Source organism: Giraffa tippelskirchi, chromosome 11 (genome assembly GCF_054371585.1).
Source record: "Giraffa tippelskirchi isolate mGirTip1 chromosome 11, T2T-mGirTip1v1.2.pri, whole genome shotgun sequence".
NCBI classification, from domain to species: Eukaryota; Metazoa; Chordata; class Mammalia; order Artiodactyla; family Giraffidae; genus Giraffa; species Giraffa tippelskirchi.
Window position 1 is genome coordinate 84,933,720 of NC_137285.1, and position 23,053 is coordinate 84,956,772.

The window sequence follows — 23,053 nt, forward strand, 5'->3', positions numbered from 1 at the left end:
AGAGGCAGGGCTCCAAGGGCAACACTAGCATAAGTTGAAGATTTTTATAGAGTTGGCAGAGGAGCCTGACCCAGGAGTTAAATTGAGTAAGGATTTTGACCAGATTAGATTTCTAATGACAATGAAAAAGAAGTCTGGGACCAATGCTGAAAGGAAGAAACTCATTCCTTAAATCTGCCACTTTCACCTTTTCCTTTTAACAGTCCATCAAAACCCCCATTCCAAACATTTCTGCTCTTGAAACTTTGCTTTATTTTGATCTGAAGCTCAATTGCATCTCTTCTTGAAAGATGTATCATCTAGCCTAATTACTAAGTAATAGTACTTGTTTATAATCATCTTTTCTTACTCCAAAGAGTATTCATATTTTATTTTTTCAATTTTCTTCCTTAACATTCTTCCAAATTGTACAGTTTTGCCATTTTATCCCAAAGAAAATTATTTTCTGTTTTCCAAGAAAATTCTCATTTTTCTATCCAGATTCTCAGAGTCTGAACTTATAAGCATGCAAGACATTAATTACTACAAATTAACGCCTTAATTCTTGAAATTCAGGCTGTTAGTCTAAGGTAAGAGGCCAAAAATCAAGTCAAAAAAGGTAATCATTGATGGATTTAAATTTTGTGCCAATTTTTTCATGTGTTATGGTGTTACTTACTGAAATTTGTTTTTTATATAACTAGTGGATTTCTGAAGCTCCCTGTAGAAACTCTAAACTTAATAAAGAGATGCTTCTATATTTAACTTATTTACAATTTTTAAAGAAAAAGACAGCTCATGCTCCCCATCATATCTTATCTTCTTGGACTGAATCTGTTTAGACAGAGCTCCAGATACCAGGTTTCAGTTCAGTTCAGTCATTTAGTCGTGTCTGACTCTTTGCAACCCCATGGACCGCAGCATGCCAGGTCTCCCTATCCATCACCAACTCCTGGAGCTTGCACAAACTCATGTCCATCAAGTCAGTGATGCCATCCAACCATCTCATCCTCAGTCGTCCCCTTTCCTGCCTTCAATCTTTCCCAGCATCAGAGTCTTTCCCAATGAGTCAGTTTTTTGCATCAGGTGGACAAAGTATTGGAATTTCAGCTTCAACATCAGTCCTTCCAATGAATATTCCTCACTGATTTCCTTTAGGATGGACTGGTTTGATCACCTTGCTGTCCAAGGGACTCTCAAGAGTCTTTTCCAACATCAAAGTTCAAAAGTTTCAATTCTTCAGCACTCAGCTTTCTTTATAGTCCAACTCTCACATCCACACATGACTACTGGAAAAATCATAGCTTTGACTAGATGGACTTTTGTTGGCAAAGTAATGTCTCTGCTTTTTAATATGCCGTCTAGGTTGATCATAGCTTTTCGTCCAAGGAGCAAGCATCTTTTAATTTCATGGCTGCAATCACCATCTGCAGTGATGTTGGAGCCCAAGAAAATAGTCTGTCACTTATCTATTTGCCATGAAGTGATGGGACCAGATGCCATGATCTTTGTTTTGTGAATGTTGAGTATTAAGCCAGCTTTTTCACTTTCCTTTTTCAATTTCATCAAGAGGCTCTTTAGTTCTTCTTTGCTTTCTGCCATAAGGGTGGTGTAATCTGCATATCTGAGGTTATTGATATTTCTCTCAGCAATCTTGATTCCAGCTTGTGCTTCATCCAGCCCAGAATTTCACATGATGTACTCTGCACATAAGTTAAATAAGCAAGGTGGCAATATACAACCTTGACGTACTCCTTTCTCAATTTGCAACCAGTCTGGTGTTTAATGTCTAGTTCTAACTGTTGCTTCTTGACCTGCATCTAGATTTCTCAGGAATCAGGTAAGGTGGTCTGGTATTCCCATCTCCTGAAGAATTTTCCACAGTTTGTTTTGATCCACACAGTCAAAGGCTTTGATGTAGTCAATAAAGCAGAAGTAAATGTTTTTCTGGGACTCTCTTGCTTTTTCTATAATCCAACAGATGTTGGCAATTTGATCTCTGGTTCCTCTGCCTTTTCTAAATCCAGCTTGAACAGGTGGGATAAATCACTTCACATACTGTTGAAGTTTAGCTTGGAGAATTTTGAGCATTACTTTACTAGCATGAGATAAGTGCAATTGTGCAGTAGTTTGAACAGTCTTTGGCATTGCCTTTCTTTGGGATTGGAATGAAAACGGACCTTTTCCAGTCCTGTGGCCACTGCTGAGTTTTCCAAATTTGCTGGCATATCGAGTGCAGCACTTTCACAGCATCATCTTTTAGGATTTGAAATAGCTCAACTGGAATTCTATCATCTGCATTAGTTTTGTTTGTAGTGATACTTCCTAAGGCTCACTTGACTTTGAATTCCAGGATGTCTGGCTCTAGGTGAGTGATCACACCATCGTGGTTATATGGGTCATTAAGATCTTTTTTGTATAGTTCTTCTGTGTATTCTTGCCACCTCTTCTTAATATCTTCTGCTTCTGTTAGGTTCATACTGTTTCTGTCCTTTATTGTACCTATCTTTGCATGAAATGTTCCCTTGGCATCTCCAATTTTCTTGAAGAGATCTCTAGTCTTTCCCATTCTATTGTTTTCCTCTATTTCTTTGCACTGATCACTGAGGAAGGCTTTCTTATCTCTCCTTGCTATTCTTTGGAACTCTGCATTCTCTTTTGCCTTTAGCTTCTCTTTTTTCCCTCAGCTATTTGTAAGGCCTCATCAGACAAACATTTTGCCTTTTTGTCTGGAACAACTAAACCTACTGGAAATCACCACAGACAAGCATGGCTCCTCTCTCCAATTTTATTGATTTCATTTTTCCATAAAAGTTGATTTATTGCTATTTCAATAGAATGTTTCATCCAGAAAATTCTTGGATGTAGGATCTCTATTGTCCTGATAAGTTCATCTTTGCACAGTAGCAGAAAGGTCCTTGATTAGGTAGTAGTCTTTCAGTTATAAGCAGGGGAAACCATAATCAAAATGGCTTAAGAGACAGGGGACTTTATTGGTCCATTTAACTGGGTTGTCTAGAGACAGATCTGGGGTTAAGGCCCAGTTGGATCCAGGTGACCAATAGCTGTCAATAGAACTTTCTCTGATGTAATTTTTTAGCTTTACTTCTTTTTTCTCTTGACCTCATTCTTTTCTTCTCTTACTTGACATATTTTCCTTTACTCTTTTCAGTCCAGGAAGGTGAGTGCTGGAGGCTCCAACATGACTTCTTCCTATCACTACAACCATCAAGGCAAGGGATATTCTTTCTTATTGGCTCTACCAAAGAAGTCCTGGTAAGAATCTAATTGTCTGACCTTGTTGTATGCCCAATCACTGTCATGGGTTAGGTGTGGGTAAAAATTCTGACTGATGAGACTGCATTTCAAGCCCATGGTTATGTGCCTGAGATATGAGGAGGCAGTGTCCTGTGATTGACTGCCCTCAGGTCCACTTAGACTGCAAAAGGGGTAGCTCCAGAGGAAGAGACACCAGGCCAATAAATAAGGTGGTTTATTATACAGAACTTCTTAGTTTCCCAAGTCTTTGCCCTGGTTTATTATTCTTTTTTTTTTTTTTTTCCTCTGGAGGTTCTTTTCATAAGTGTTTTCCTTACATGTGATACGTTTTCTTCCACTGTCGTTTTCTATTAGGAGTTTACCAATTATTTAACTAGAATTAAAGGACCTCTTAACTTTTCTCCAATAGGTAAGTTCAAATGGTGAACACTCAGGGGATTCCTTGGGGATGTCTCTGTAAGGAAGTAATTGAATACAGTAACATCATCTGAACTATTAGGATGATTAGTTGCTCATTTCCTAAGCATTTTCTCCAGGGCTGAAAAAGTATTTTGGGTAAAACTTCAGCCTTTACACAGATAGTGAGGGAACCAAGCATTACTGCTCCTGGGGGAACTTGTGGCAGGGGCCACGACTTTAAGAAAATGGGCTTGTGCCTTGGAAACCTAGCAAGAAGACCAATAATATATTTCTCCTATCCTATAATGTAAACGTGGTGAGGCTCCAGTTATATCTGTGTTATGGGTTAGATTTTTAGTATATATTTTTAAAAATTGTTCAATCACTCAGTTGTGTCTGATGCCTTGTGACCCCATGAACTGCAGCATTCCAGCCTTCCCTGTCCTTCACCATCTCCCAGAGTTTGCTCAAACTCATGTCCATCGAGTTGGTGATGCCATCCAACCATCTCATTCTCTGTTGCCCCTTTTTGAAATTGTTTTTTAAATAATTTCATTCATTTATTTCTTTTTGGTTCTTCTGGGTCTTCCTTGCTGCTTGGGCTCCTCTCTAGTTGTGGCGAGTTGGGGCTACTCCCCAGCTGCAGTGTGTGGGCTTCTCACTGCGTGGCTCCTTTGGTTATGCAGCGCAGGCTCTAGGGTGCATGGGCTCAGTAGTTTTGGTCCCCAGGCTTTAGAGCACAGGGTCACTCGTCATGGAGCACAGGCTTAGTTGCTTTGCAGCATTTGAGATCTTACCAGACCAAAGACTGAACCTATGTCTCCCTCATTGGCAGGTGGATTCTTTCCCACCAAGTAAACCCCCTTGGTATATGTTGATGGCGTGACTAGATATGTCCAATACTGCCCTGCCAGTCACCCCCAGTGATGGCTGTGATGGTTAGTTTCGTGTATCAATTTGACTGGGGCAAAAGGTGCCCAGATTAAACATTATTTCTCAGTGTGCATGTGACGGTATTTTTGGATGAACATTTAAACCAGGGGATTCAGTAAAGCAGGTTGCCCTCCCCAGTGTGGGTGGACATTAGCAAATCCATGGAGGACCATTTCACTGTGGCTTGTCCTTTGTCCTTGGATGGGGGGTACCTTTTTTTGGTGGGTTCCAGTGCCTTCCTGGCAATGGCTGTTCAACAGTTAGTTGTGATTTGATGCTCTGGCAGGAGAAGGTGAGTGCACATCCTTCTGCTCTGCCATCTTAATCTCCAACATCTCTCTCCAACTTGAAATATTCAATAAATGGATACGCCCACCAACACTGCTGCTATTGTTTTCTTATCATTATCGTTACCATCATTGGGCTTCCCTGGTGGCTCAGATGCAAACAATCTGCCTGCAGTGCAGGTGCCACAGGAGATGGGAGTTTGATCCCTTGGTGGGGAAGATCCCCTGGAGGAGGGCACAGCAACCCACTCCAATATTCTTACCTGGAGAATCCCATGGAGAGAGGAGCCTGGTAGGCTACAGTCCATAGGGTTGCAAAGAATCAGACATGACTGAAGCGACTTAGCACGCATGCACACACCATCATTACTATTATTACCATGTAATGTACTAAGTGCTTTATAATACCTTATTTAATAGCCACAATAGACTCTTAGAGGTAGGTAATATTTTCTTTATGCTACATTTAAGGAAAATGAGAGGTTAAATAACTTTTAAGAGGTCACACATTTAGAAAGCAATAAAGTTAAATTGTATCCATGATCCTTGTGGTTTGGCACTATGTCATATGATTTCCCTGGAAGCTGGTGTTCCAAGGATACACAGTGAGGTAAAGCCATATTGCCTCCAGGGACCTAGGATTAAATGGATTTAACAGTTTCCCCTACGTGTCCTTAATGCCCCATTATAGCTCTGGAACTTCTCCCATCTAACTGGAATCCAATTTTCCATTCTTAGTAAGTTTAAATCACATTTAAGGCAGACTTCTTGGGCCTATTTTCATTTAGTTCAAACTGTTCAAGCTCAAGATAAAATTAAGTCTGCTTTCAACAAGTTGAGCATTTGCTCCATGAGTATCCTGATTTTTTGATCCATAGTATATGCATCTTTTTGCTGCAAGAAGTCCCATTGAATTGGGAAATTGAGTCCCATTGAATTTGGTAGAGCAAAAAGGAAATGTGTTATCTCACATAACAATAAACCTAGAAGTACTGTGGATTCCAGGGTTGATCACTTTATCCTCCACAGTCTTTAAGTACACACAGTAAGCATTTCCTTGTCACTAGCAAAGTGGCTGTAGCACTTGCAGGAGTTACCTCCAGAAATAACATAATCTTGTGGAAGAAGAGAAACAATCTCTCTGTATTGACCTCTCTTACAAGCAGTAGAACTTGTAAAATGGAGCTGAAACTCTCATGATAGTCTGGGTGTAATGGTGTTGGACATTGTCCATTTCAACTTGTAAACTGGTTCTACCCAGAGAGATTCACATCAAACTAAAGCTCTCACATATATAATTGTATAACAATGCTGTTAGATGGATATTGCTGGAGTTCTGGTTCTACAGATGTAGAAGCTTAGACTCAGCACGTTGAATGGGGTGTGAAGTCAACGGGCATGGATCAGTAGCTAATGATAGAGTTGTTCCTTTTATTTTCAGACATGACTCATGAATACAAATTTTCTCTTTGACTCTATGGCCAGAATGAACTGTTGAAGATACGTGTGTGTGTGCAGATTTTCCTACCCTTTATCGACTAGCTTATTTCTAAAGTAGTGGTTCTCAACCCTGGCTGCTCATTAAAATGAAAACAAACCAAAATAAAACAAATAAAATCACTAGGAAGGTTTAAAAAATACTGGTGCCCCTGTCCTATCTCCTAAAAATTAAATAAAAGTCTTTGGAAATGGGATATAGACTTAAAAAAAAAAAAAAAACTCCCCCAGGTGATTAATGTGCATTCAAGTTGTGAATCATAGTGCTAAAAATAAAATCTAAGCTTTTATCTTGAGACGTAAGACTCATCATGACCTGACCTCTCTTTCTATGTCACCAATGAACCTTTAGACTCTCTAACCTAGTCCTCCTGGGGCTTTATACTCCAACAACCCAACCTGTTTCTGAAACTAAGCATTCCATGCTATCTCACAACTCTGAGCCTCTGCACATAACTATCTTTTTGCCTGAAATGCTTGTTCAACCGCTACCTATCCCTCACCATAAAATTTGATGAACTCCAGTTCAGCCTAATAACATCATCTGGAGCATCTTTCTGGACCCCTGCCTCATTAAGTAGATATAATCACTCTTTCTGCTGTGTTTCCTCATTTTTCATTTACAAATCTGAGTGCAATATCAAAATCACATACCAAGTAAAGTGAAATTGAACGTCATGTCTCCTCTAAGGGGCCATGAGCTTTTTAAAACAGACTGGATTTTATTATTTTTAGGTGCTGAGCATGATGCCTAGCACTTGGAAAACACTTTAAATGTTTGTTAAATTAATTTATTTTACCTTTTTTCTCATTTTCAAGAAAATGTTTCCTTTTAATTATTATTTTGTTTGCAAAAGACATCCTCCCTTGTAGACATTCATCTTATAAAAAACAGAGAAGAAGTATTTTTTTTTAATTTTATAATCTCCCTGCATATAGTCCAAATGTTTTTCTTACCATTTATGTGCAACCCAACAAGAGACTGTTGTGCTAACTTGCTCTCTGATAGCTCCACTATAACAATGGAAAAGCAATCACTCTTTCCTTTGGAAGAAAATCATGCTACTGCCAGTATAGCAATTTGATAAAAGTCCACTGTGTTCTTGTCTATCACATTCCAAGTTTAGGCTAGAAAATCTGATAGTCATTTTGTATTTAATCAGTGTAAGAAGAAAACAGGGCTGTCTGAGTACTGTGGAATGTTTTCTGTAATAAATCATTGAAAGTAACAATCTGATCTGGGGCTAGGCTGAAAAAACAAGTGAATATTGCCACAGATACATTACATTTAGAGTGTATATGGAAAGTTAAGCAAAATTTTCTTATTCTTCCAGTCTAGCTTTCATAAGACACTACCAAACAGAGCAGAATCAGTATATCAAACTGAAAAAACTTGTAAAACTGTGAATCTAGATGGAATAAAAATCATAAAAAAAGACAGAAGGATTAATAACATGGAATGCATTCCTGTGAAACAGATTTAATTATTTAGAAAGTAGGACTGAAGACGTTTTTAGTGATCTTGGCAATAATATTTGACTATGACAACAAAAGCTGAGGCATAAAAGCAAAGACAACAAAAGCAAAAATAAGCAAGTAGGATTACATCAAAATGAAAGGCTCTGCATAGCAAAAGAAACAATTAACAAAATGAAAATGCAGTCTACAGGATGGGAGAAAATATTTGCAAACCATACATCTAATAAGGGATAGTATCTAAAATATATAAAGAACTCACACAACTAAGGAGCCAAAAAAATCCAATTTAAAATGGGCAAAAGATGTGAATAGATATTTTTCAAGGAAGAAATGCAAATGGCCACAGTTACATCAAAAGGTGCTCAAGAGCACTAATCATCAGGGAAATGCAAATTAAAACCATAATAAGATATACCCTTTATCTGTTAGGATCACTACTCTCAAAAATACAGGAGATTCAAAAGTGTTGGCAAGGAGTGGAGAAAAGTACGCTGGTGGTACTGGGAGGTAAGTCACTTCAGTCGTGTCCAACTCTGCGACCCTATGGACTGCAGCCCACCAGGCCCCTCTTTTCATGGGATTCTCCAGGCAAGAACACCGGAGTGGGTTGCTCTGCCCTCCTCCAGGGGATCTTCCTGACCCAGGGATTGAATCCATGTCTCTCAAGTCTCCTGCATTGGCAGGCAGGTTCTTTACCACTAGCGCCACCTGGAATCCCACACTGCTGGTGGGAATGTAAGGTAGTGCAGCCACTACGGAAAAGAATATGGAGGTTCATCAAAAATTAAAGATAGGTCTTCCCTGGAGGTACAGTGAATAAGAAACTACCCGCCAATGCCAGGGATACAGGTTCGATCCCTGGTCTAGGAAGTTTCTATGTACAGCAGAGCCACTAAGCCCCGTGCACCGCAGCTGCTGAGCCCACACTCTAGGAACCAGGAGCCGCAACTACTGAGCCTGATCACTGCAACTGGAGAAAGCCCATGTACAGCAAGAAAGGCCCAGGGCAACTAAAGTAAATAAAATTATTTTTAAAAATTAAAGATCGAACTACCGTGTGATCAAGCAATGCCATTTCTGGGTATACCTCTGAAGGAAATGAAATCAATATCTACAAAAAATATACTTACTCTCACATTCATTGTTATTCAGTGTAACCAAGACTGTGAATACAAACAGAAACGAAGTGTCTGTCAAGAGCTGAGGATAAAGAAAATGTGATTATATATTGTGATTAAAATGCGATTTTATTATACACACATACACACACCTACATATTTTATTCAACCATTAAAAAAAAGGAAATCCTGCCATTTGTGACAACATGAATGAACTTTGAGAACATTATGTTCAGTGAAATAAGCCAGAAACAAAATTCAAATTCTTTATGATCTTGTTCATAAGTGGTATCTAAAAAAGTCAAAAGCATAGAACCAGAATGAATTAACATAAAGTGATTACTAGGGGCTGTAACAGTTGAGGGAAATTAGAAACAGTTAAATGGGGACAAACTTCCACTTGTAATATGATTAATTTCTAAATATCTAATGTAGAGCACGATAACTATAGTTAATAATACTATATTTTATACTTTAAATTTGCTACAGTGTAGATCTTGTGTATTCTCACCACACACACAGGAAAAGGTAACTTTGTGAGGTGATGGATGTGTTAATTAACTCAATTGTGCTAATATTTCACTGTGTATACATATATCAAATCATCATGTTGTACACTTTAAATACTTACAATTTTATTTATCCATAAAAAAAGGAGAAGAAAACTATAACTTTAAAAAATAACCGAAATAAAAACCAAAAACAAATGTATAGGAGAAGAAAGAATTCTACTAGGTGGGATGATGTATTAATAAATGTTCTCCATAGAAATATAATTGATAGGATAAATATGTTTGCACATATGCATACACATATTTTATACATATATGTATGTATATATACATAACTATCTATCTCTTACTCATATATATGTGTATAAGTTCAGTCATTCAGTCATGTCCAGCTCTTTATGACCCCATGGACTGCAGCATGCCAGGCTTCCCTGTCCTTCACCATGTCCTGTAGTTTGCTTAAACTCATGTCCATGTGATACCATCCAACTATCTCATCTTCTGTTGTCCCCTTCTCCTCCTGCCTTCAATCTTTCCCAGAATCAGGGTCTTTTTCCAGTGAGTCAGTTCTTCAGATCAGGTGGCCAAAGTATTGGAGTTGACTGGTTTTATCTCCTCGCAGTCCAAGGGACTCTCAAGAGTCTTCTCCAACACCACAGTTCAAAAGCATCAATTCCTCAGTGCTCAGCTTTCTTTGTAGTCCAACTCTCACATCCACATGGAAAACCACAGCTTTGACTAGACGGACCTTTGTTGGCAAAGTAATGTCTCTGCTTTTTAATATGTTTTCTAGTTGGTCATAGCTTTTCTTTCCTAACCGTCTTTTAATTTCATGGCTGTAGTCACCATCTGCAGTGATTTTGGAGCCCAAGAAAATAAAGTTTGTCACTGTTTCCATTGTTTCCCCATCTATTTGTTATGAAGTGATGGGACTGGATGACATGATCTCAGTTTTTTTAATGTTGAGATTTAAGCCAAGTTTTTTCACTCTCCTCTTTCCCTTTCATCAAGAGGCTCTCCAGTTCTTCTTGGCTTTCTGCCATAAGGGTGGTGACTCTGGTATCTGAGGTTATTGATATTTCTCCCAGCAGTCTTGATTCCAGTTTATCCAGCCCAGCATTTTGTATGACATACTCTGCATATTTAAGTTAAATAAGCATGATGACAATATACAGCCTTGACCTACTCCTTTCCCAATTTGGAACCAGTCTGTTTTTCCATGTCCGGTTCTAACTGTTACTTCTTGACCTGCATCCGGATTTCTCAGGAGGCAGGTCAGGTGGTCTGGTATTCCCAACTCTTGAAGAATTTTCCACAGTTTGTTGTGATCCACACAGTCAAAGGCTTTGGTGCAGTCAATAAAGCAGAAGTAGATGTTTTTCTGGAATTATATGGCTTCCCAGGTGGCGCTAGTGCTAAAGAACTGACTTGCCTATGCAGGAGATGCAAGAAAAGTGGGTTCAGTCCCTGGGTCAGGAGGATGCCCTGGAGGAGGCCATGGCAGCCTACTCCAGTATTCTTGCCTGGGGAATACCTTAGACAGAGGAGCCTGGCAGGCTATAGTCCACAGGGTCACAAAGAGTTGGACAAGATTGAATCAACTTAATATATATGCAAATATGTGTGTGTGTGTCTGTCTGTGTGTGTGTGTCTGTAGATAGAGAGAGAGAGAGATTTCTTACAGTATAAGGAATTGCCTCACGTGATTGTGGAGGCTAAGACCAAAATTTGTAGATTAGGCCAGTTGACTAGAGAGTCACAAAGTTAATGCTGCAGTTTAATTCAAAGGCAGTCTGCTGGCAGAACTGTCTTCTCTTTGTTAAATACAGTCTTTCTCCATCAAGAGTTTCAAATGATTATATGAGGCCCACTCACTCATAATCTCATCTGAAAAATATCTTCATAGAAACTTCTAGAATTAGTTCAGTTACTCAGTTGTGTCTGACTCTTTGTGACCCCATGGACTGCAACACGCCAGGCTTCCCTGTCTATCACCAAATCCAGGAGCCTACTCAAACTCATGTCCATCACGTCGGTGATGCCATTCAACCATTTCATCCTCTGTTGTCCCCTTCTCTTCCTGCCTTCAATCTTTCCCAGAATCAGGGTCTTTTCCAGTGAATTGGTTCTTTGCATCAGGTGGCCAAAGTATTGGCGTTTCAGCTTCAGCATCAGTTCTTCTAGAATAATAGTTGACTAAATAGCTGGATGCAGCCAGGTTAACATACAAAATTAATCATCACAAATAATATTTGTGAAATGCAGAAATTAATTAGTTAATTAAATGTAATCACATTCACTCAGAGAATTATAGTTCAAAGTATGTAGTGGAAAAGAGTGGTGTTGAGGTTGTTCCAAAATCTGCTTTCTTCCTCACATTAGCACCAAGAAATGCAATGAGCTGACAGACACTCTAGAAAAATAGTTAGGATTACTATCTTGGCCACTATGTTCTAATTAGGTGGACCGGCTGGCTCCTTGCCCTTCCTGACTTGAACTGAGCAATGAGCAGCAGCAATATTGCTCACAGGTTACAGCTCTGCAGGGGCACAGGGTGGGAAGGGCAGAGGTTTTGGAGAGGTAGGGATCACAAACTCCTAGGAGTCAAGGTGAAGTACATCACACTTAATGGTCCATCTTATACTTTACCATGATCACATAACCGGCATCTAGCAAAAGGAAGACAGGAATTCTGAAACTCAGAGATAAAATCACAATCAAAATCACCAGCCATTTGAACAAGATATGTAAGGAACTGTAAAAAGAGCAATTTGACTAAAGAACAGAATGTCAAGGGATAATGTGACATGATATGACAATGGAGCAGTAAGAAAGATCGTGCAGGCCTTTGTAAGCCAAGAAAACTTTTAAACTTCATCCTAAAGGGAAATTGAAATCTGTTAAAGGATTTTCAGCTTTAATGTAACAGGATGAATTAGAAAACAAAACAGATCATATGGCCACCAGTGCTACTAGATTGGAGAAACTCACCATTTTCATTTATGATAGACTTAGTAACCAAACCAAACTTTCCAGTGGTTACTAGTGAGGAACGGGAAAGGGAGGGAGATAATATAGGGGGAAGGGGATTAAGAGATACAAACTATTAGGTATAAAATAAGTTACAATAATTTATTGCACATACACAGGGAATATAGCCATTATTTTATAATAACTATAGGTGTATAGCCTTTAAAATTGTGAATCACTGTATTATACACCTATAACTTATCTTGCATGGCAACTACACTTCAGTTTTTTTTTTAAAGTTCTAGATAGAATATAAAGTCATCAAATAAACTGGAAAAATGTATGCAACACTGAGGTCAAATTCACATGAAGTCAGGAATCCAGATAGATAAAGAAACATAGAAACAAGCTTTTGGTCTGAGTTCAACTGAAACTACAGAATTCAACTTCATTCATCATTCTTCTTGAGCACAGGCAAAATAAGACAGGGCAAGACTAACCAAAATAAAGAAGATAACAAGAGACTCAAACCTTTTAAATCTGGTGCTCCGATATGGACATTCTCAGCATTAGGGTAAATTCAAAATAAGCTCATCTCCTCCAGATCCCTCTCTTGTTAAGGATAACTGCCTGTTTCAACCATAACACTGAGTAAAGGAGGAAAAGATCCTTGTGAAGTGTGATATAAGCTGACTCTCTCTGGTATTTGTACCTCACATTACCATGTCTGGGTAAAGTAACATACTTTAGTGGTGATTTTAATTAAAATGATTCTACACAGGTAGTGCTTCTATCTGCCAGAGAAGTAAAGCAAAACTGCATTGAAGTAAACTGTTTTTATCCTACATATCAAAGAATTTACACAAAGATGCAATGCAAATGCACAGTTCACAGAAAAAGTTTGATAAAAATAAAGTACTAGACACTAAATAAAATAAGCAATCTTGAGTGAAACCAACCAAAATAACAAACAGTTGAAACAGATTAGCAGAGAATATAGACAAGTTTTGCTTACTTAAGTGTTAGTGCAGGGAACAGGAAACTAGAATGACTTAGAAAAAAATGAGCACCCCAGGTTGGAAGGTGTCCAATATGCCACAGAGAAGAGTGGAGGGCAATTACTAACATCTCCAGAAAGAATTAGAACAGCTGGACCAAAGTGGAAACGAAGCTTGATTGTGGATATGTCTGATGGTGAAAATAAAGTCTGACGCTGTAAAGAACAATAATGCATAGGAATATGGAATATTAGGTCCATAAATCAAGGTAAATTGGACGTGGTCAAGCAGGAGATGGCAAGATTGGACATCAACTTCTTAGGAATCAGTGAACTAAAATTGACAGAAACAGGAGAAATTAATTCAGATGACCATCATATGTACTACAGTAGACAAGAATCCCTTAGATGAAATGGAGTAGCCCTCATAGTCAACAAAAGAGTCCAAACTGTAGTACTTGGGAGCAATCTCAAAAATGACATAATGATCTCAGTTTGTTTCCAGGGCAAACTATTCAATATCACAGCAATCCAAATCGATGCAATCACTTATGCCAAAGAAGCTGAGGTTGACAAGTTCTATAAAGACCTACAAGACCCTCTACAACTAACACTGAAAAAGATATCCTTTTCATCATAGGGGATTGGAATTCAAAAGTACAAAGTCAAGAGTTACGCAGAATAACAGGCAAGTTTGGCCTTGGAGTACAAAATGAAGCAAAGTTTAACAGAGTTTTGTCAAAAGAACATGCTGGTCATAGGAAACACCCTTTTCCATCAACCCAAGGGATAACTACACATGGACATCATGAGATGGACAATACCAAAATCAGATTGATTATATTCTTCACAGCTGAAAATGGAGAAACTCCATATCATCAGCAAAAACAAGACCTGGAGCCACAGTGGCTTAGACCATGAACTCTTTATTGAAACATTCAGGCTCAAATTTTGAAGAAAGTAGGGAAAACCACTAGGCCATTGAGGTATGACCTAAATCAAATCCCTTATGATTATACAGTGGAGGTGATGAATAGATTCAAGGGATTAGATCTGATAAAGTACCTGAAGAACTATGGACGGAAGTTTATAACATTGTACAGGAGACTGTGACCGAAACTATCCCCAAGAAAAAGGAATGCAACAAGGCAAAGTGGTTGTCTGAGGAGGCTTTACAAATAGCTAAGGAAAGAAGAGAGGCGAAAGGCAAGGGAGAAAGGGAAAGACATATCCAACCGAATGTAGAATTTCAGAAATGAGCAATGAGAGATAAGAAGGCTTTCTTAAATGAACAGTGCAAAGAAATAGAGGAACACAATAGAGTGGGAAAGACCGGAGATCTTCTCAAGAAAATTGGAGATATCAAGGGAATATTTCATGCAACGATGGGCACAATAAAGGACAGAAAAGGTAGGGTTGTAATAGAAGCTGAAGAGATTAAGAGGAAGTGGCAAGAAGACAAAGAACTATACAAAAAATGTCTTAATGATCCAGATAACCGTGATGGTATGGTCACTCACCTAGACTCAGACATCCTGGGGTGTGAGGTCAAGTGGGCCTGAGGAAACAATATGAACAAATATAGTGGAGGTGAAGGAATTCCAGCTGAGCTATTTCAAATCCTAAAAGTTAATGCTGTTAAAGTGCTGCACTCAATATGTCAGCAAATTTGGAAAACTCAGCAGTGGCCACAAGACTGGAAAGGGTCAGTCTTTTTTATTCTAATCCCAAAGAAACACAGTGCCAAAGAATGTTGAAATTACTGTACAATTGCGCTCATTTCACATGTCAGTAAGATTAAGCTCAAAATTCTTCAAGTTAGGCTTCAACAATACATAAACTGAGAAATTCCAGATGTACAATTTGGCTTTAGAAAAGGCAGTGGAACCAGAAACTAAATTGTCAGCATTATTTGGATCATGGAGAGTGGAAGTGAATTCCATAAAAATATCTACTTCTGCTTCATTGAATACACTAAAGCCTCTGACCGTGTGGATCACAACAAACTGGGAAAAATTCTTAAAGAGATGGGAGCATCAGACCACCTTACATGTTTCCTGAGAAACCTGTATGCAGGTCAAAAAGCAAGGGTTAGAACCGGATATGGAAACATGGACTGCTTCAAATTGGGAAAGGAAGACAAGGCTGTATATTGTCACCCTGCTTATTTAACTTATATGCAGAGTACATCATGTGAAATGCCACACTGGATGTAGCACAAGCTGGAATCAAGATTGCTGGGAGAACTATCAATAACCTCAGATATGCAGATGATACCACTATAATGGCAGAAAGCAAAGAGAAACTAAAGAGCCTCTTGATGTGAGTGAAAGAGGAGAATGAAAAGCTGGCTTGAAACTCAACATCAAAAAAACTGAGATCATGGCATCTGGTCCCATCACTTCATGGCATATAGAAGAGAGGAAAGTGTAAAGTGACAGACTATTTTTCTTGGGCTCCAAAGTCACTGCAGATGGTGACTTCAGTCATGAAATTAAAAGATGCTTGCTCCTTGGAAGAAAAGCTATGACAAGCCTAGACAACATGTAAAAAGCAGTGACATCACTTTTCTGACAAAGGTCTGTATAGTCAAAGCTATGGTTTTTCCAGTAGTCATGTATGTATGTGAGAGTTGGACCATATAGAAGGCTGAACACCAAAGAACTGAAGCTTTCAAACTGTGGTTCTGGAGAAGACTCTTGAGAGTCCCTTGGACTGCAAGGAGATCAATTCAATCAATCCTGAAGGAAGTCACTCTGAATATTCTGGAAGGACTAATGCTGAAGCAGAAGCTCCAGTACTTTGGCCACTTGCTGCAAAGAGCTGACTCATTGGAAAAGACCCTGATGCTGGGAAAGATTGAGGGCAGGAGGAAAAGGGGGTGACTGAGCATGAGATGGCTTGTTGGCGTTACCGACTCAATGAACATCAGTTTGAGTCAACTTCAGGAGATTGTGGAGGACAGAGGAGCCTGGCTTGCTACAGTTTATGGGGTTGCAGAGTTGGATATGACTTGGCAACTGAACAACAATCAGGTAGAAATCTGGAAAAAAAAAATAAACCTCATATTTAACATAATTAATTATTGAAACAACTGAAAAAATTTTAAAAGTTCATAAAATGGAAAATATAGCAGAAAAATAAATCTACACTGTAGCAAAAGAGCCTAACAGATGGAAAATCTGAGAGACTAACATACAGAGGGGATTGAATTAGAAAGGCTAATATGTATTGTCCAGATCCCCAGAGAAAGAATAAGGTAGAGGCAATAATAGTTGCTGAGAATTTTCCAAATCTAATAAAAGACACCAATTCACAAATTCAAGAAATTTAATAATTTCCTAATAGGATAAAAACAAGTCTGCATTTAGGCACTTGTAATGAAAGTACTGAACATCAAACCTAAAGATATATTCAAAAAGCATGCAAGAATATACTTTTAAAAATGATAATAATTTGAGAATTGAGTTATCGGTAGCATCACAATGGCTCTGTTCTGCAGTTTGTGGGTCATTGGCTTGGCGGCTCTATGGTGGGTTAATGACCTCCTCCAAGAGGGCTTATGCCACAGGCTATGTGACCCAGGGTGCTGCACCCAGAGCCCCTGCCCCTGTGGCAGGCCACTGCTGACCCATACCTCTGCGGGAGACTCAAACACAGGCCTGGCACCATCTCTGTGGGGTCTCTGGGTCCTGGTGTGCACAAGGTTTTGTTTGAGCCCTCCCAGTCTGGCAGGTATGGGGTTTGATTCTAAACTCAATTTCACCCCTCCTACCGTCTTGCTGGGGCTTCTCCTTTGCCCTTGAATGTAGGGTATCTTTTTTTGGTGGGATCCAACATTCTCCTGTTGATGGTTGTTCAACAGTGAGTTGTAATCTTGGAGTTTTCACGGAAGATGAGCACATATCCTTCTACTCCACCATCTTGCCAGAGTCTTGGGCTTCCCTGGTGGCTCAACTGGTAAAGAATCAGTCTGCAATGCAGGAGACCTGGGTTCAATCCCTGGGTTGGAAAACTCCCCTGGAGAAGGGAAAAGCTGTCCACTCCAGTATTTTTGCCTGGAGAATTCTAGTCCGTGAGGTAGCAAAGAGTCTGACACAACTGAGCAACTTTCACTTTCAGCCCATTAAGACTATTTCAAATATCATAGTCAAATATAGGATGAAGATATATTAATATTTCAAATGAGTGACTTCGTCAGTATGTTCCTGAGTTGTAACTGTATCTTTTCTCATAATTTAGTTTATTTTCCATGATCATATAGGTGTGTTTTCTTTCCCAGTAATTATCTGAATGCACATAAATGGCAGAAACTTATGAAATACCATTCATGCTCTAAGCCTGAGGGCAGAATAAATAATTTGAAAAATGCCTGGGTCAGACAGAGAGCATTCTGTAGAGGTATAAGGAAACCAAGACTCATACTCAGAACATAGGCACAGGCAGCAGCAATTTCAGGGAGCTCATTCTACCATGCAGGAAGCACCATTTCAGAGTCCTCCCTCTAGCTTATTAGTGCTTTGGTCAGGGTCAGCCAGTAGGCAACAGTCCTTGGAAGCCTGGGGCCAAGCAGATAACTGCATGAATATAGCCCCATGAGCCAGAATACAGGCTGAATAGACTCTCCTGATCACCCCAGTCTTCCAAGACACAATACCATACAACAGAGGACCCAAGACCTGGTCCCACCCACCAGCAAACCAACACCAGCTCCAAGACCCACAGGGCCCCAAGACCAGAGACCCTGGGCTGTAGCTCTGCCCACTAACTGGTGGAGACCAGTCCCGGGACTACCACAGCCCCACAGCCAGCCACCCTGTGATTTGGCCCTACCAACCAGTGAGCCGAGATTGGTCCAGGACCCAGTCTCCCACACCAGCTGGCTCACACTCTTAGGTCCCAGAGCGAGAGGACTCAAGTCCTGGGCTCCACCTGGTCCCACCCATCAGAGAGCTTGCAAAGGCCCTGGAAGCTGGCATCAGTTAATAGTGGGGGGTGGGCACTAGCCCTGTTACCCCATGAAAATGTGCCCCACCCACCAGCAGGAGACCCTAGCTACAAGCCATCCTGGGGCCCTCAGCCAGCTATGTCAGTTACCAGTCATATCCACCAGAAGGCCAGTACAAACCTAGGCTCTGGCCCTACACACTAGTAGGAAACACCAACTCTGGGACCCCTGCCCTGCAGTCAACTATCCTGTAACCCAATCTTGCACACCAGTGGGCTGACACCAGGACTAGGACTCCCTGGGTCATGCAGCCAGATACCAGGACACAGCCCCACTCATTATTAGCTGGCAGCCTCCATACTAGATAGGATCTAGCAACCAAACAGGTGATGAGTCAGCCATGCCTACTAGCCTGCCCACAGCAGTCAGCCCTACTATAACAGAAGGGTCCATAGAAGATACTCTTAGAGCATAGAGCTCTGGTTAGCAGAGGAGAGTGTGGGGCATTTCCTACACAAGACCACTTTTTCAAGATCAGGCAGTGTAACCAACCTACTGATTTCATAGAAATAAAAGCACTAAATCAGGTGAAATGAAGCAAAAGAATATGTTCCAGTTGAAGGAATAAGATAAATTCCCAGAAGAAGAGCTAAGTGAAGTGGAGATAAGCAATCTACCCAATAAAGGGTTCAAGGTAAGATCATAAACATGATTAAAGAACTGGGGAGAAGAAGGAATGAACACAGTGAGAAATTTAACAAGGAGAAACTATACAAATGAACCAAACAGCACTGAAGAATACAATAACTGAAATTAAAAATACACTAGAAGGAATCAAGAGTACATTAGATGAGGAATGGATGAGTGAACTGGAAATCACACAAGGTGAACAGAAAAAAAGAATTTTTTTAAATGAGTACATTACAAGAGACCTCTTGGACAACATCAAGCATATTAACATTTTAAATATAAAGATACACACCTGTTAAAGTGAGAGGATGTAAAAAGATCCACGTAAAAATGAAAAGAAAGTCAGGGTAGCCAACCCTGTTATCAGACAAAATATACATTAAAATAAAGTCTGTATTTAAGTATCATGCCTTCTTTATTCATTCCTCTGTCTATCGACATTTAGGTTGCTTTCATGTCTTGGTTATTGTAAAAATGATGCAATAACATTGAGGTGCATATATCATTTCAGATCATGTTTTCCTCTGGATATATGCCTAGGAGTGGGATTGCAGGGTCAAATGGTAGGTCTATTTTTAGTGGTTTTTTTTTTTTTTAAGGAATCCCCATACTGTTCTTCATTGTGGCTATACCAATTTATGTCCCTACCAACAATGTAAGAGGGTTCCCTTCTCTCCACACCCTCTCCAGCATTTACTATTTATGGATTTTTTGATGACAGCCATTCAGCTGGTGTGAGGTGCTATCTCATTGTAGTTTTGATTTGCATTTCTCTAATAATTAATGGTGTTTAATGTCTTTTCATGTGCCTATTTGCCATCTCTATGTCTCCTTTATAGAAATGTCTGTTTAGGTCTTCTGCCCATTTGTTCATTGGAATATCATTCAACCATTAAAAAGAATGAAATAATGCTATTTGCAGTAACATGGATGGACCTAAAGATTGTCATACTGAGTGAAGTAAGTCAGACAGAGAAGGAGAAATATCATATGACATCCCTTATATGTGAAATGTAAAAAGAAATGATGCAAATGAACTTAATTTACAAAACAGAAAGAGACTCACAGGCTTAGAGAACAAACTTATGGTTGGTGGGGGGAAGGGATAGTTAGGGAGTTTGGGATGGACACACTGCTAAATTTAAAATAGATAACAAATTGGGACCTACTATATAGCATACAGAACTCTGCTCTGTTATGTGGCAGCTTGGGTGGGAGGGGAATTTGGAGGAGAATGGATACATGTGTGGCTGAGTCCCTTCACTGTTCACCTGAAGCTATTACAGTATTGTTAATTGGCTATACCCCAATAGAAAGTTATGACCAACCTAGACAGCATGTTTGGAGAAGGCAAAGGCAACCCACTCCAGTGCTCTTGCCTGGAAACTCCCACGGACAGAGGGGCCTGGTAGGCTGCAGTCCATGGGGTCGCTAAGAGTCAGACGCGACTGAGCTACTTCACTTTCACTTTTCACTTTCATTCATTGGAGAAGGAAATGGCAACCCACTTCAGTGTTCTTGCCTGGAGAATCCCAGGCATGGGGGAGCCTGGTGAGCTGCGTCTATGGGGTCGCACAGAGTTGGACAAGACTGAAGCGACTTGGCAGCAGCAGCAGCAGCAGACAGCATGTTAGAAAGCAGAGACGTTACTTTGCCAACAAAGGTCTGTCTAGTCAAAGCTATGGTTTTTCCAGTATTCATGTGTGGATGTGAGAGTTGGACTATAAAGAAAGTTGAGTGCTGAAGAACTGATGCTTTTGAACTGTGGTGTTCAGGAAGACTCTTGAGAGCCCCTTGGACTGCAAGGAGATTAAACCAGTCAATCCTAAAGGAAATCAGTCCTGAATATTCATTGGAAAGACTGATGCTGAATCTGAAACTCCAATACTTTGGCCACATGATGCGAAGAACTGACTCATTTGAAAAGACCCTGATGCTGGGAAAGATTGAAGGCAGGAAAGGGGGCGACAGAGCATGAGATGGTTGAATGGCATCACCGATTCAACGGACATGACTTTGAGTAAACGCTGGGAGTTGGCAATGTACGGGGAGTCCTGGTGTGCTGCAGTCCATGGAGTCGCAAATAGTCGGACATGACTGAGCAACTGAACTGAATTGAACTGATACTCCAATAGAAAATAAAAATTTAAATTAAAAAGAAAACAAAAACAAATGCACTTTATGAATCAGTTCCTATTTGTCCCTGAAACAAATACTACTCCAAAGAGCACTGCAAAGAACCTTTAACATCAGGCCTGCTCCAGCTGAGTTACCTTATCCCCAATACTCAGATGCTCCAGTGAATGAGTTTACCTTCTCCTTGATCCAGATTAATAGGAGAAAAGTGTCATTCACTTTTTCATGTCATGAAGCACCTGTGTCCTGTGTCAAAGGCTGCATCAAAAAAGTCTCCATGACCTGGCCTAGACTTCATCATTGGAGCACATTCCAACAAGGAGCAGAGATCTTGTCTCTCCCCTGAGCTGCTTCTGATGATGTGTTGCTGCCTTTGTTTCTTATTTGTTAACAAGCACTTGGCAGTCAAGCAAGTGAGGCAACAAATGGCCTTCCCTTTCCTGTGGCTTGCTGTCATGCCCTGAACCCTGTGCATCCTCTGGCATGATAGCAAGCAGGGCCACTTCAGTAGCCTACAGCCTCAAAACCAGTGATCTGAAAGAGCCTATAAAATTTTGCTCTACTGGATTAGGTGCCACTGAAGGCAATGAGATTGCAACTCAGTGGGGATTTTGACAAGGATTTCAATTTATCTCCTGGTCAATCAAATGAAAGAGTTCTGCAGAGAACCATGGCACTGGCCAAGAGCTGAGTCATACTTTCATTAACTCCACTGTTCTCCATGTACTTTGGACCTCCACCAAAAGGAAAGAGAAACATGCAAGAACATAATGAGAAATAATAACCTGGAGCTGCCAGTCAGAAGGCAAGGGGAATGTGATTGTGATTGTCAGATACATGCACAAAATAATAGTAATAACAAGAGGATGGGGGAAAATTTTGGAGGAGATGGATATGTTTATGGCATAGATCATGGTGATGATTTCATGGTTGTATAATGATCTTTATACTCTTCCTGTTATACACATTAAATATCTATACCACTGTTTGTATGTCAATCAGCCCTCAATAAAATGTTTGTTAAAAAAGAAAGAAAAACAAAGCCTGTAATAAGAGACAAAGCAAGGCAATATATAATGAGAAAAGCTCAAGCCAAAGGATATAACAATTATAAATATATATACACAACCAACATATGAGCACCTAAAGACATAAAACATATATTCACAAATAAAACAGGGAAATTGATAGTAACACAATAATATGAAGAAATCTAACACTCCACTTACAATGAACAGACTATTCAAACTAAAAATTAATAAGGAAACACTGACCTTAAATAACACATTAGACCAGGAAGATTTAATAGCTATATCCATAATCCAAAAGCAGTTGAATAGAAATTCTTTACAAGGGTGCATAGAACATAATCCAGGATAAACCATATCAGTTCAGTTCAGTAGCTCAGTCATGTCTGACTCTTTGCAACCCCATGAACTGCAGCACACCAGGCCTCCCTGTCCATCACAAACTCCTGGAGTCCACCCAAACCCATGTCCATTGAGTCAGTGATGCCATCCAACCATCTCATACTCTGTCGTCCCCTTCTCCTCCTACCCTCAATCTTTCCCAGCATCAGGGTCTTTTCAAATGAGTCAGCTCTTCGCATCGGGTGGCTAAAGTATTGGAGTTTCAGCTTCAAAATCAGTCCATCCAATGAACACCCAGGACTGATCTCCTTTAGGATGGACTGGTTGGATCTCCTTGCAGTCCAAGGGACTCTCAAGAGTCTTCTCCAATGCCACAGTTCAAAAGCATCAATTCTGTGCTCAGCTTTCTTTGTAGTCCAACTCTCACATCCATTCATGACCACTGGAAAAACCATAGCC